This window comes from Parus major, chromosome 5 (genome assembly GCF_001522545.3).
Source record: "Parus major isolate Abel chromosome 5, Parus_major1.1, whole genome shotgun sequence".
Lineage (NCBI taxonomy): Eukaryota > Metazoa > Chordata > Aves > Passeriformes > Paridae > Parus > Parus major.
The window spans coordinates 60,902,135-60,907,334 of NC_031774.1; the positions used below are offsets into that span (position 1 = coordinate 60,902,135).

Genomic DNA, 5,200 nt, shown 5'->3' on the forward strand with positions numbered 1-5,200 from the left:
ATTCTCCAGCCCCTTCCCAGCTCCCTCAGCAATTCTCCAGCCCCTTCCCAGCTCCCTCAGCTGCTCCCTCCTCATGTCCTGAACAGATCACAAATTCCCTTTGGGACCTTGTCAAACCTCTCCACTCTTTGTGACTTTAGAGGAGGAGAAGTCTGGAATTTCCTTAAATTCCAACAGGAAGGGAAAGGTTCACCTCTCCAGTCCAGAATCAGCACCTTGGTGTCCCTGATGGGTTGGTGCCTGAGACCTACACAATTTGGGATAATCCATTACTGAGTTTCTCCTTGCAAACAGCAAATCACCCTCGTGTCTCTGGGACCCCATAAATCCAAACCCCAAACACATCCACGTTGCCTCATATCCCTGTTTCATGCACAGTAACCCTCTGTGCCCAAGAACCCTTCCATGCAGCCAGTTTAAAAGCCTTGTTTGCAGGGAATTCTTGCAGGAATCTGAACGTGTTCCCTCTCCTTTCCCTTGGAATTAGTATGCCATTGTGAGGATCAAGGCCATTTGCAGGAATATAAAATATTCAATTAATAAGGCTCTGGAATATTTAATCATGACATTGAAATGCTAAGGAGTGCATTAACATTTATTATTCCCTATAAAGGATGGATCTCCAGCTCTGTGCCTGTTCCAGAACAGCCCTGTGGAGCTCCAGGTGGGGTTTTGGGCTCCTTCCTAAACCGATGCTAAAAGGCAGCATTAATGCAGATTAGGCTAAATCTCATCACCACTGGAGTAACACTCCAGGAGAGAATGAAATTACCAGCTCTTGCTCTAAAGAACAGACAGGAACTTTGTTTTTTCCATTTCCAGTTAGCAGGGAATCACACAGGGAGTCTTTCCAGCAGTGGCTTAGGCCTTGGAGAAGAAAATCCAGACAGGAAAAGCAGAGGGCTCTGCCTTAAGCACTGCCCCATTTTACACCATTTTAGCTCAGGGCTTGCTCAGATGCACGAGTTTGATCTATTTGTTATTTCTGAGGTGATTTCTCTTCCATGAATGGAAACACTGCAATTTCACTGCTGGGAAATGACCACCAGAGAAAGAATCCTCTTTAAAACAGCCTGAGTTATGAGCCAGGAGAGTTTTTTATTTCCTTTGTTACTTCTGCGTGACTTCTTGCCAAATCTCGGCACTGGGAGAACATCTCACCTTGCAGGGAAATAATGTCAGCCTCTGGTTTAACCCCAGCTCCTCACTCATTATCCTCATCCTGAACCCAAATCACTGTCCCAGCTCCTGGGGAGGAATTGAACTCTATCCCAGCCCAAACCAGGACTCTCCATCATCACAATGTGTGTGTATTAATAACAGGCATAAAAAAAAATCTGTGTTTTAAAAAATCAGCTTTGCAACCAATGGAGATCAGAGGGATCACTTAGCAAAAACACTCAAAAGTTACAGAGATGAGTAAAAATGCAACTTTACTAATAAGGGAAAGGACAACAAGGATGTTTTAAAAGAATAACAGGGGAAATGATTGTAATAGCTTGGATCTGTTATTGGGAATCAATACAGTAACTCTTAGAGAATGGTAAAACAAATATTTATCTTTTGTGCTTGTAAAGATGCCGAGGGGAATATTCATTTTTGGTGATAGTAACTAAATATTTTAATTCAATCACTGTTTAAATAAGATTAACTGACCACAACCTGAGCTTATCACAGACAACTTTCACAAAACTTGTGAGCAGCCCCCAAAAGCTCCAGAAGGTTTAATGGGACAGACCAACATGAGGCAGGCTGCTAATGAGGGAGCTTGGCTGGCAGATTAATTACCAGGATGGTGATTAGAAAAACTACACCTGAATGCCCCACAGAAACATCTCGAGCCAGAATTGTAATTAATAACCAAACTGGAAATTCTCATTCTGAGGTGATGCAGGGGAAGATGCTCACCAGGAGGACAGGGAATTCCTCCTGCTCCTGTGCAGGCACAGCTCCAAACCCCAAACTCAGGGAGAAACTGGTCCAGAAGGAGTGCCTGGCTCAGTGCTTCCAGCTGGGACAGGCTGGGATTGCTCTGGGAAAGGAGAGAATCAGTGGGGTAAAGGAACCAGGAGTGTGTGGACACTGAAACAAGAAAGCAGCAGCCAAGCACTGCAGGGAATGTTAAGGAATGCACTCCAGGAAATAAGAGGTGAGATAAAAATGAGCTGAGGTTATGACAAGTGTGGGGCAGGACTGAGGGCAGTGCTCAGGAGCCCTCGGGGTACAAGCTCCTAAGGAAGGTGCTCCTCACTCCAGCTGGAAACTCAGAAAGCAAAACCACTCCAGGCAGGAGGGAAGGAAGGCAGAGTTTTCTCACTGAGGTGACAGCCAACAGAACAGCTGCCTAAGAGCTGGGGCTGGTTCCTTTTCAAATCAGAGATCACCCACAGAACCCCAGAATATCCTGAGCTGGGACCCCCAGGGATCATCCCAGACCCCCCAACAATCCCAGCCTGGGCATCCCTGGCAGCGTTGCCCAAACGCTCCTGGAGCTCCGGCAGCCTCGGGGCCGTGCCCATTCCCTGGGGAGCTTTTCCAGAGCTCATTCCACCCTCTGGGGGAAGAACCTTTCCTGATCTCCAGCCTGAGCCCCCCTGGCCCAGCTCCAGCTGCTCCCTGGGTGCTGTCCCTGCCAAAGTCATTTCTGTGCCCCACGTGGCAGCAAAGCCCAGCCAAAACGCTCCTGTGGTGCGGGATCCGCGAGCAGGGGAGCAGCCGCAGCTTTCCCCATTCCCACATCCAGGGAATGCTCGGCTCAGCCCCTTTCCCGCTGCTGTTCCCGAGCATCCCGGGCTGCCGTGGGTAACCACGGACAGCGGCACGGAGCGTGCGGGAAGGCGGCTCCTGCCACCTGCTGGGGACGGCGCTCCTCTCCCACCGCACCTCCGAGCTCTTCCTTCCCTCTGCAATGCTGGGCAGCTTCTCTCGGGATGCAGAAATGTTCCTTCACAAGGGGAACCCCAGCCCGGGCACAGCCGCTCATTAGTCATTGTTTTCTTCGTTATTTTTCTGCTATCCCTAAAGCACGGCTGAAAACAGAAATAATCCTGAAGCAGAGGAGGAAAAGAAGAAATATGAATAAAACACCCCAAGTGCAGTGTGGGGTTCTGTCAGTCCGAGATACAATAAAATCCAGCAGGAATTTGCAGCAGGAAAAGTTTTCCTTAGGTTTAATGAAGATTATTCTGTATTTCTGCATTTTAAAGCCATTAATAAACCAAGCCTGTATATGGATAAATATATGAAATACAAGTATTTTCTTTCAGCTGCCCCAAACAAAAGAAGCATTAGGGTTTTGCTTCCAGACATGCAATTAATTGATTTAACGCCTTTCCAGTAACTGCTGATATCCACGTGGATAAATCCAAATAAAATCCACTTTTCTCCTTTTAAACCCACAGCACAAGCAGCTGATGAGGCTGAGAAGTCACTTTAGAGGCCTTGAGCTAAATTTGCATTTATTGTCTGCAGGTGCACCTGCCCTGCCCCAGAACCACCACAGTTGCTGGGCCAACCACACTCAACAAAAATCAAATTAACTCTTTTATCCTCAACAGCTTTTCCCACTCTGGGTTAGTCTTTCTGAGTAATGGACCTGATCTCTTCTTTTGTGGAACAAACAGCAAACAAGCTTAAAAATGATTCAATAAATGCTATTTATTAAAAGAGAGTATTTCTGCCAGAGAGGAAATTTAGGTGGCATGTTGGGAATTGGGGATTGCTGGCTGGGCTGGAATTGCCAGAGCAGCTGTGGCTGCCCCTGGATCCCTGGCAGTGCCCAAGGCCAGGCTGGACATTGGGGCTGGAGCAGCCTGGGACAGTGGGAGCTTAATCCTTAAATGGGATTTAAGGTCCCTTCCCACCCAAACCACTTTGGGATTCCATTTGGGAAGCTCCATTGGCATCTGGTAACACAAACAAGATGGGACCTGCTCAGCCATACTAACAAATCCTAGGAATTCTAACAAAACTTGCATGAATTCCACAGCTCCCCAGATTACATCCACAATTTTCACACACACATTTGTTCCTGGAAAGAAGGAATTTCCCCTCAACTTCCTGGGGATTCTATTTTGTTCCTGAAAGGAAGCACAATGGTGGCTTCTGCAAGTAACTGGAGCAGAACGAATTTTCTTTGCTTTTGATGGTTTAGGCAAAAGCTGAGCAGCTGAGGAGTTAAGAAACTATAGGAACACTAAGACATCATTAAATATGAGGGGTAAATTATGGCTTGAATGGGTTTTTTGTGGTTTTTAAGGACAAATAAACCAAATGAAGCTGTGACATCTGTATGAAGTCACTACATCAGAAACCACAATGAGACCTTGAAGTGATGTAACACCTGAACACAGCTGTTCCTTGTTATCCCTGTTGTAACTTTCCCATGTTCTCCTTCCCTGTTTCAGCCACAGGAAGGAATCTGCCAGCCCCATTCCTTCCCTGGAAGGCTCCAGCAGGACCAGCACAGGAGTTAAGGTCAGAAATCCAGAGCTGCCTTCTGTTTTCTGAGCAGCTCATGGCCTCCTCCCCTGGCACTCACCTGCCTCTGATGCTCACACTGCATCCCTGCATTCCTTCTCCTGAGGCTTTGGAAATCCGGGGAGCAGCAAGCACAGCTCCCAGTCTGCCCTATTAACTGGGCTGCTAATTAGCACATGAATCTCCTGTAATGAACCCAAAGTCTTTCATTACTGTAACAACCTGCGAGGTAGCAAACAGGAGCCCGAAATAACAACTTGTTTTGTAATGCAGCTGTTTATTATTAACAGGCACACACTGAAGTCATTCCTGACCCAGTGCTGAGTTTCTAACCCACCTGCTGGGACTAATTTAGGAATCAGACACACCTGATCCCACTGCGGCTGCTTGTTAGCACGGGGAGCCAGGCTGCTGGGTACACCTGCGATTGCGATTTATTGTTTATTTTTTATGCATTGTACAAGTAACTTCCCCTGTTTCTCACCTGAACTATGAACCCCTACTACAGAATCTTCCAGCTAGGACAGACCAGAGCCTGCTAGGCCGTCAGAACTCCAACTAAATCCGCTATTTATTAGTTAATAGCGTGCATTTAAGGCGCTTTTCACAGCCCCGCACACTCACTCTGGCCAGGACACCGCTCAGCCGTGTTCAGCCCCTCACAGCTCTCATTGTTCACCTGCGGCGGCTCCTTCGAGCCCGTCCGGCCACACTCGAGGCT

The 5,200-nt window shown here is 47.4% G+C and overlaps 1 long non-coding RNA gene across 2 annotated transcripts; it reads right to left on the reverse strand.

Moving 5' to 3' along the window:
- Positions 1-2,562: 2,562 nt before the first annotated feature.
- Positions 2,563-5,194, reverse strand: LOC107205423. 2 transcript variants are annotated; one of them, XR_001521942.1, is made up of 3 exons: positions 5,104-5,194; positions 4,541-4,900; positions 2,563-3,047 (listed from the first exon to the last, which is right to left on the reverse strand). It is a non-coding gene; the product is annotated as an uncharacterized LOC107205423 (long non-coding RNA). The 2 variants fall into 2 exon arrangements; XR_004498038.1 differs by having other exon boundaries at positions 4,541-4,701; positions 4,817-5,194.
- Between the last annotated feature and the right edge of the window lie 6 nt (positions 5,195-5,200).